A 10,156-nucleotide genomic window follows, 5' to 3' on the forward strand; every position below is an offset into this window, starting at 1 on the left:
TCTGACCTTGCTGAATTCTCATAACAACCCTGGGAAGTAGGAATTGAGGCTTGCTGGGCTGGGCCATTTGCCAAAGTTCACGCAGTCACCAAGTGACAGAGTCACATGTCATACCCAGGCTGTGCTCCCACCTGATTTGCCATGTATGTTTTATCGGATCACTGGAGGGGTCCTAAGAGACAGGTGGAATTTGGTGACAGGAATTCATGACAGGTGATATTTGAAGACCTAGGAAAGTAGGCCAGGATTTGGAAACTCTCCTAAGAAAGGCAGACCCCAGGGGGTGCCTGGGTGGCTGAGTCGGTTAAGCATCTGATTTCAGCTCATGCCATGATCCGTGATCTCATTGTTCGTGGGTTCGAGCCCCACATCAGACAGTGCCAATAGCTCAGAGCCTGGAGCCTGCTTCGGATTCTGTGTGTGTGTGTGTGTGTGTGTGTGTGTGTCTGCTCCGCCCCCATTCACACTCTATCTCTCTCTCTCAAAAATAAATAAACGTTTTTTAAAAAATTTAAAAAAAGAAAGAAAGAAAGGCAGACCCTAGCTTGACCCAGTCAGACTCTCCACTTTGAGGACCTACCGCTTTTGAGACCAGGTCTTCAGGAACAAGACACGAATGCAGTCACGGGGAAACAAGAGGGGCCTCAGGTTTTCCTGAACCAGTCAGCAGATGATGCCCAAGAAGAGAGGAAATGGTGCCTGACGACAGACACAGAGGCAGAGGCACAAGCCTGCTGGGCCAGCACCCCGCTTCAACTCTGCAGGCCTGAGGTCAGAGGTCAGCTTGAGCTCAGCTCGACGTCAAGACGGGGTGACTCCAGTCGTAGAGAGAGAAGGGATGGGCCATCCAGAACTTGGTGTCTGTAAAAGACTCGATCTGCCGGTGCAACCCCTCTAAGGAGAACGTTTAAAATGCGACAGAGATTTGTTTTCTGCATAACTGCTCACGACCTCTGACTTTGTCCAAGGAATGCTAGTGGTGGGGACAGGCGTGAGGAGCAAGCCCCTCTTGCACCAGAGCTGTACAGGTGTGGGGGGGGGGACCTCAGACAAGACTCCCCTCTGTCTCTCCAGGACCTGTAGTTTGCAAACAAATGTGTATAAGAATCACAGGGGAGCTCGTTTAAAAAATCAAGTACCCAGGTCCGGCCCACCGAAGTCCCGACTTAGCCAGGTTCCGGAGGGACCCACGATTTTGCATTTCCTGGGTAGGGCCCAGGTGATTCCATCTTTGGTCCACAGGGGACAGTTGAGGAAACCCAAGTCTGACCATGGCTCTGGTTCTTTTCCCTTCATTGCTGTGAACGAGAACACAGAGTCATTTGGTCTGAGTCAGGGACAGTGGCCTCTTCCTTGTCATCCCCTCCTTCCTGAATTACCATCTTCCTCGGACTAGCCCTCCACGTGTTGCAACATCCACGAAAGTGTCCACACTGCACGCCGAGCTGTTATGTGCCAGGCACAGGGCCAACCCCTTCATGCTATTCCCTCACTCAACCCTCACAACCACCGCATAAGTTAGGTGCAATTATTATCCACCTTTTACAAGTGAGGGGAAAGCCCTCGCTGCTAGGAAGTGGCCGATCTGGGGTATGAACTCTGGACAAGCAGATTACCAGAGCACCATCATGGAACCTCCTATCAGTGGAGTTTTACCTGTTGGTCACTTCAGCCTTCCCTTCTCGCTCCTGGGTGCCTTTCTCTGGTTCACGTTCCTCTCTGGTCCGCTTCCATTCCCAGGCCCCTGTATAACTTCCTCAGGAGATGATGCGGCCCTGTGCTCCCCTACTTTTTTCTCATTCAATCAATCAGAAAGGGCTGGGGCAAAGGGCAGGTGGAAGGCAGGTGTTAGGAGCTGAACTACGTCCTCCCCTTAAATTCACATGTTGAAGTCCTAACCTGCAGAGTATCAGAATGTGACCTTATTTGGAGACGCCTTTACAGAGGATATCAAGTTTAAATGATGTCATTAGGGTGGGCCCTAATGCCAGCATGACTGGCATCCTTATAGAATGGGGAAATTGGGACAGACATACCCAGAGGGAAGATGACATGAAGACACAGGGAAAAGAAGGCCATCTACAAGTCATGGAGAGAGGCCTGGAACAATGCTTCTCCTCCCAGCCCTCAGAAGGAACCAGCCCTGCTGATACCCTGACCTTGGACTTCTGGCCTCCAGAACTGTGAGCCAACACGCTTCTGTTGTTTAAGCCACCAGTCTGTGGTACTTGTTGGGGGAGCCCTGGAAAACTACTACGGTGAGAGCCTAGGTTCACCCCCAGGTCCTGAGTTTGGAGTGATCTAGTTTGAGGCCAACCCATCCTACCAAGTTATGACAACTTTCTCGTCTCTTTAACTCAGGAGTCAACTTGCGTTGACTTTCAATTTTTTTTTTCAACGTTTATTTATTTTTGGGACAGAGAGAGACAGAGCATGAACGGGGGAGGGGCAGAGAGAGAGGGAGACACAGAATCGGAAACAGGCTCCAGGCTCCGAGCCATCGGCCCAGAGCCCGACGCGGGGCTCGAACTCGCGGAGCGCGAGATCGTGACCTGGCTGAAGTCGGACGCTTCACCGACTGCGCCACCCAGGCGCCCCAACTTGTGTTGACTTTAAACAGTGTTCATGGGACTCACGGATAGTCTAAGTCCCAGGAAGGAAGAAGGAATGAGCGGCAAGGATGACGAGGGGAGGAGAGAGGAGGGAAGGGAAAGTAAAGAAATAAAGAAGCAGCCTGATAAAGAGGACAGAGAATGGGGACTGGAGGGGGGTTACTTGAGGGCCGCTAGTGCCTTCAGCTCAGGTTCATTCACCTCATTTGTGAGCTACTGCCAGGGTGCCAGGGAGCATGCTAGACACTGGGGCTGTGATACAGCCTGGAACGGACGGTTCCCGCCTTCCTGAAAGCTAGAGGCTAGAGAGGGACACAGACTCAATCACGCAGTAATTCTCCTGCGTGTCTCAAGAAAGCGTATGCAGTACCGGACCCAGTCATGGGGTCTGGAAAGGTTTTGGTGAGTTCGTGACGCTGGGGTTGAGATGTAGGGGATGGGCAAGCGTCCACTGGGTGAGGGATGAGTGTTTCAGGCGGAGGGAAAATACTGCAAAGGTCACACAGTGTGAGGAAGTGCGGCATTGCCAAGGGGTGGAGGAAAGGCTGGTATGGCTGGAAGAAGGAAGGGAAGAATGAATGTAGGGAAGAAGGGGGACGGGTCAGAGAGCAAGGCCCAGGAGGGGGCCAGACCATGGCAGCTGGGTTGACAGTTTGGGTCCTTCAAGTGAGAACCACAGAAGGCCAGAGAAGGCAGGAATCCTGGATAGGGCAAACTCCTTTCAACAAAGGGAATGCTGGGATAGAGACGTCAAAGGCATGCTTTAGCAGTGGGTCTTTCCAAAAGCAAGACATCAGACTGTTTGAGTTCACAAACTTGGGGTTGGCTGCTTCGCCTCTAGGGAATGAAGTTCTAGCCATTGTCGACCCTCAACAGAGCACATTCTAGGTGTTTGCCAAGGCTCCATTGGGAAGGGTCAAACGGGGACAGTTCTGTCCTGTCAACGGTTAATGAGCCAGCTTGGCAGCTGGGACAGGTTGGCTGGGCAGCCCCCCATTTGGCAACACTTGGAGGACACAGGGGGGCCTCCGAATATAACCCGTCTGCTTGCTGTACTTTGTCTGAAGGTGCAGGAGCAGGCATGCATTCCAGAGGCACATTATTCAGTGGGGGCTGTGGAGAATGGCAGAGATTCCGGTTATGAAGGGGAAAGAGGTAAGGGCAGGGAGCCCAGAGAGACCGCTGAGGGCACTAGGGGTGCAAGTGGGCAGAGAAGCATCTGAAAGGAGCAGTGCAAAGGACCTGATGCCAAATGCTGCCTCACTGGTGAGCTCACGGGAGCAGTGGCAAGATGGGCCCGCAGCCGGCGAGTTCCCACTTGGGTGGTGCCTGAGCGCCCCACTACCACACGCACGCCATCTCCATCGCTGGGAAACTTCTCGTCAGTGCCAGGTATCGTTGGCGTAATGCACTCAGGAGCCCCCATGTAAAAGTGAACGCAACGCCTTTGCCAGGAGCCCCGCCTGCCACGAAAAGAACTCTCTTCCTTTTTCTTCCTGGAGAGGGGCTGGATCTGGCTAAGCAAGGATGAGTTGTGGGGGCAAGCGGGGCACACTTTGGAAAATAGAGGGGATTTTCAGGAAGGTGAGTAAGCAGCCCAAGGCCTCTTGGGGAGCAGGATCCCCTGACTCTGCTCCTCTTACCTCTCCCACCCACTCGAGCCCCACTGGCCTCTTTTCTGTCCCTCTGAGGTTCCATGTCCTTACCAGCCTCTTGGACATTGTGACTGCTGTTCCACCCGCCTGGAATGCTCTACCTTGTTCTTTTTTTTTTTTTTTTTAATGTTTACTTATTTATTTTGAGAGAGAGAGAGAGAGAGAGAGAGAGGGAAAGAGAGTGAGCGAGCATGAGCAGGGGAGAGGCAGAGACAGAGGGAGGGAGAGAATCCCAAGCAGGCTCGGCACTGTCAGCGCAGAGCCCAACCCAGGGCTCAAACCCGTGAACCGTGATATCATGACTTGAGCCGAAGTCGGATGCTTACCCGACTGAGCCACCAGGTGCCCCAACCCTGTTCTTCACATAGCAGATCTTTTCATCCTTGGGCCTCACCTCTCTCAGCAACTCCCCCAAAGAGGCTTCCTTTCCCGTCTCTATCATGGGACTTGCCTCAGTCTGTATTTATCTTGTCAACTTTTTAAACACTTGCTATTGTCTGGAACGTGAGCCTCACAAGGGCAGGATCTCATCCATCTTGTTTCGTGCTGTATCCCTGGGACAGAGCCTAGCCACAGAGGTGCTCAGTAAATATTGGCCCAATGAATGAATGAGTGACTCATAGAATCTTGGATTGAGAAATCCAAGGCCCAGGACAGAAGTGGGATCTCCCGCTCTCTGCTGCTCCTCACAGTCCTAGAAAAGGGTGCACCACATGTGAAAGCAAAGCTGACAAGTCTGTGTCTAGGGCCTGTGACCCTGACTTAGGGGACCACACCCCTCATGGACCCCAGGCCATATGCCACCTACTCTGGCTTAGCCAGCCTACTCTCAGCTCTTCAGAGAACTCACTTTGGTTGCCTGGAAAAATCCAGCTTAGTGGTATTATTCATGCTTAGAGATGAATAACTTCTTTTGGCTGATGGGCATCAAAGGGAAACAAGTGATGTCAGGCGCCTAGAAGGGAGACATCGATCTGGCGTGTTCCGGGCCTCGCACCCATGGGGGCAGATGGACCACAGCATCTCTGCCTTTGCCATCGGTCTGATGGGAACACAAGCAGTCTGCGTTGATTAATCAATGTGTGCAAAGTGCTGCACCAATACCTCTGGGGACATAAAGAGCCTCTAGAAAACAAGACTCTTCTTTTACTTCCTCAGAATCTCTGTCAGAGTTTAGAAATGGCAACTGTGGGAGAGCGGAGATGAAGGCTCCAGTCATTCCCTGGAGCCCACACAGAGCAAGTCTGCAGCCCAGAGAACATTCCCCTGGTTCAGAGTCACGGGCTGAGTCGGCCCAGGCTTCTTGGCCTTTGGTGATAAGGTGTTTAAGTTGCAGGAGCAAAGGCAAAATCTCCACTCAGTTGGCCAAAAAACCTTGCTGCCATTTTCCCTGGCTGGTCCTGGATGTCTTTGCTGAGGGCTCTGGAAGCGGAGTCCTAACTTCCTTGGAAAGAGAGCTAACATGGAAGCCCAAGACTCTTCTCATTATTTCATTATTTCAGGGTGACAGTCAGTGGTGCATAACGGTAGGGTAGCAAAATGGCCAACAGCATGGACTCTGGCGCAAGACCGGGTATGAATTTTGGCTCTGACCCTCAATAGCTACGTGGCCCTGGCCAAGTTTCTGTAAAATAGAGAGAATAGGGGCACCTATTTCCTCAGGTTGTGGCCAGGAGAAGTCCATACTGGGTTCCATTATCGGCACTAGGGGCTGCTCTCTCACAGGGCTGCCCTAAGACTTCAGTGAGACAGTACATGTAAAGCCCCAAAAATGTTTCAGTATGCAACACACAGCACAGTATTTGCCCAATAAAATATTAATTATTGCTACCAATAGGTTTGCAGTCTGGCTAACGCTTTTCTGGAAGCCTTCATAAGAATGTATTTGATGTTAAAAAATGGTCCTGGGGCATGAAGGTGGTCACCTGCTGTCCTGCTGTTCCTCCATCAGCTTTTTTTTTTGTCGCAAGGGGCAATTATCACCCTGTGCTTTCTCAGCACTTAAAAGCCTCAGGTCAGGAAACTAGAACTAGCCGAGAAAGCAACAGACCCCTTACAGAGCTGAAGCATGGAACAGACACAGGCCATTTGTTCAGCAGTTTTAGGCTGAGGGCGTTTCCAACAAACAATTAAAGAAGGAGTCAACCCCAGCAGGCTCCTTCTGCTCAATCCACAAAAGGGCTTTGGGATTCCCACGCACAGACAGGCACGGGGTTTCTCAGGGCACAGACGACTCAGAAATGCTGCTCAAGGGCCCTGGCCCGGGGCTTTGAGCTTAAATCATTTGAAAATCAACTACAGGGATGAAAGGGACACTCTGCAGGAGGCTGGCCTGCACTGGATCTCGCATTCGGGCCATCCAGTACTCTGCCCCTCCCTCCGGAGTGACCTTGGGTACGGAACGGGTCCTTTTTAGACTTTGGGTTCCTTCTCTACAAGAGCTGCCTCTGGAGAGTGGCTTGGAGGTTAAGCATGGTGTGCAAAGCTCCAGCTGTCTCTCTCCATACCCGTTCCTCTGTGGCCCTCTCGACCATCACATAGCTGTGGATATGGAAAAAACCCAGTGGTGATCCATGTTGTAAAGGCTTGCAAATATTTGCTTGCACCAGGTGACCATGAGCGCATCACTTGGCTGCTGGAGCAGCATAGAGAGATGGATTATGGGAAGGGGTCCAGGCCACAGTCTGAAGGAGGGGATGTTGGCAGCCCCCACACTCAGCTCGGCCCATCCTTGCACCACAGGGACCAGGCCGAGATTATGGATTTTTAGCCTGCTGTTCCCCTGGGTCGTCAGACTTCTCACGAAGGCCTGAAGATTGATGGTCTTCCTTAAAAGAGGTGGACCCCTTCCTGACCCACTCTGACCTTCCCCAGATGCCTCCCCACCTCCCACTAAGGCCCGAGGATTTAACACACAGCTGGTTCAGGGTGGATCCAACTGTAGGCAGTGCACGTGGGGGGAGAGCGTTTCCAAGGCGATGTCCGAGTTGTCTCTAGTGACCCATTGACCTGACCCTCCCCGCCTTACGCTGCCCCAAAACTGAGCTAAGACTTTGGAGGGCGGATACACCTTAGGATGTCTGGCGGGAGCCCTATTATGGTGGGAGGTTCAGATCCCACGCTGGGATGGGCCCTGGGGAAGGTCAGGGGGAGGGTGAGCCAAAGCTGGCTTCATCGCCTCTGTTACCTCCTGGCCTTTCCTTCTTCTACTGGAGAGGCAGTCAGATGCGGGGTGTGGAGGCCCCCGTTTTAGCAACTGTAAAGAACGTCTTGTCGAAAATCTCTCAACATGTCTTGTTGTAGGATGGAAGCATATCCTGAGTTGGCCACTTTAAAGTCTTTTTATACTGGAGATCAAGAGAAAGACCTCTGGTGACTAATTAGGAGTCCTACATTCGCCAGACTATTACAGCCCCAAAGTCAGTGTTTCCCCGGAGTCAAGGTCCCTTTCTCTTCCTGGCCAGTCCCACATCCTGCTGGGCCTGCGTTGGCTACTCATGTTTCTCATTATCTCTCCCCCATCCTCTTTAAAGGCTTCTCACTCCACCCAGGGGTTTTATTTTTAAACTTGCACAGTAATGCTAGGGCTGAACAGGACACACTGCCCACATTCACGGGAAACTGGGCTGCCTGGAAAAGCAGCCCCCTTTTCGGAGACTTCCTTCCTCCCTCTCTCCCTCCGTTCCTTTCATCTTCAACGGGCACCTTCTCCATGAGGGGCTCTGCCAGAGAACACAACAACAAAGCGAAAGATCCGGTTCTACCCTTGGGGCGCTTACATTCTAACAGGGTAGGGAAGACCGGGGATAGACAGACGGAGTATGTAAACACACACCAAATAAGCCAACAAATAAACAAACGAAATAAGTAGAAATTTGTTAAGATCTACGCTATAAAAGGGACATACAAGGCACCGGAACAAGAGAAGCTGTTACAAATTAGGTAGACAGGGAAAGCCTCTCTAAGGTGGTGACGCAGAAGAGAAGACCAAAAGAATGAGGGGTGCCATGCATGCAAAGAGCAAAGTGAAGAATATTCTTCTTTGTGGAAGGAAGAAAATGGGGTAAGGCCCTGAGGTGAACAAGTGCTTGGTGTGTTCTAGAATCCAGCAGAAGGCCAGGATACTTCAAGCATCATGGACAGGGGGAAATGGTCAAAGTGGAGAAGTATGCAAAGAACAGATTATGCAGACATGTGGAATCATGCAGAAAGTTGGGACTTTTTTTCTGAGGGCAGTGGAAAGCCACCGGGGATTAGAATTGGGGGGTGACATGCAATGATTGACTTTTAAGACTCTTATTGGGTCCTGGGTGGAGAGCTGATCTTAAGAGGGGCAGGATAAACAGCAGGGCGTGAGGTAGGAGGCCCCAGAATCATGCAGGAAGGAGATGATGGTGGCTAGTCTGGAGCAAGGCAGTGCCACAGCTAGAAACTTCTTGGAAGAGCCTGCCACTGGACAGTCTCCTTACGAAGAGTCATAAGACAGTATCCCACGCTCATAAGACACAATAGAACACTAGGCCCCAAAGGCAAGAGGTAGTCAACATAAGCAGTAGAGTTTAGATATCCTATTGTCTGTCACTAGCCATATATATTAGGTTTCCAAACCCAATTAAGTAGGTCTTTGTTCAACCGTGGCTCCCACAACTTTCTGAAAGGTATAAACGCTCCTGTACACCATGGCAGCTCTCTCTGTCCTTTACAGCTTTGCCTTGGATAGGAAGCCAAATGGCTTTGACCGAGCGATCTCACCTACATGCAAAATTCAAAGGTGACTTTATATGCCTGAATGACTTCAATAGGGGTCTCTTCTGTCCAGGAAAAACATAACTATTTTTACTCTTTGGAAGAAAGTAGATGAGAAACAAAACAGAATGGCAATGGAGACATTCAACAGAGAGTAACAATAGTAGTTATTATCTGGTGTGTACTTCAAGGCACTTTACTTGTAGCAACTCATTTAATCCTCCAAAAGACTGATGAGGTAGGTACCACTCTTGATCCTTTTTGCTGAGAATGGAGATAAGGTTTAGGGGGAAGTGAGGTCGGAGTACAAGTGGCAAAGTCAGGGTTCTCAGGCTGGTTGACTCCTATTGGCTGAATGAACTCCTAATGACCAGGGCTCAGGAGCTGTCTGCCTTGTGACTACTCTGTTTTAAAAATTGCATTGAGGGGCGCCTGGGTGGCTCAGTTGGTTAAGCGACCGACTTCAGCTCAGGTCATGATCTTGCAGTTCGTGAGTTCGAACCCGCACTGGGCTCTGTGCTGACAGCTCAGAGCCTGGAGACTGCTTCAGATTCTGTGTCTCCCACTCTCTCTACCCTTCCCCTGCTCACGCTCTGTATCTCTCTGTCTCTTAATAATAAATAAATGTTAAAGAAAAAAAATTTTTTTAATTGCATTGAGGGGTGCCCGGGTGGCTCAGTGGGTTAAGCATCTGACTCTTGATTTTGGCTGAGGTCATGATCTCACAGTTTGTGAGTCTGAGCCCTCTGGTGAGGGCTCTGCCCTAACAGTGCAAATCCTGCTTGTGATTATCTCTCCCCCCCACCCCGTCAATAAATAAATAAACTTAAAAAAAAAAAAAAAAACACAATAAAAAAGTCCATTGAAAAAGACCTGAAGGAGATCATCCAAAATGTTAGTGAAGCAGGGATATGAGTAGATTTTCTCTTTTGTTATTATTTCTTTTTAAATTTGTTTTAATGTTTATTTATTTTTGAGAGAGAGGGAGACAGAGAGAGAGAGAGAACGTGAGCAGGGGAGAGGCAGAGAGAGAGGGAGACACAGAATCTGAAGCAGGCTCCAGGCTCTGAGCTGTCAGCACAGAGCCCAAGGCAGGGCTCAAACCCACGAATCGCGAGATCGTGACCTGAGCCGAAGTGGAAC

The 10,156-nt window shown here is 50.6% G+C and overlaps 1 protein-coding gene across 6 annotated transcripts in view; it reads left to right on the plus strand.

Moving 5' to 3' along the window:
* FGF1 (fibroblast growth factor 1) overlaps positions 1 to 10,156 on the plus strand; it is a 105,810-nt gene that overhangs the window by 13,313 nt on the left and 82,341 nt on the right. The gene's annotated exons all lie outside the window — the stretch shown is intronic.

The sequence above is a fragment of the Herpailurus yagouaroundi genome, unplaced genomic scaffold, assembly GCF_014898765.1.
Source record: "Herpailurus yagouaroundi ecotype Mexico unplaced genomic scaffold, PumYag 29, whole genome shotgun sequence".
NCBI lineage: Eukaryota > Metazoa > Chordata > Mammalia > Carnivora > Felidae > Herpailurus > Herpailurus yagouaroundi.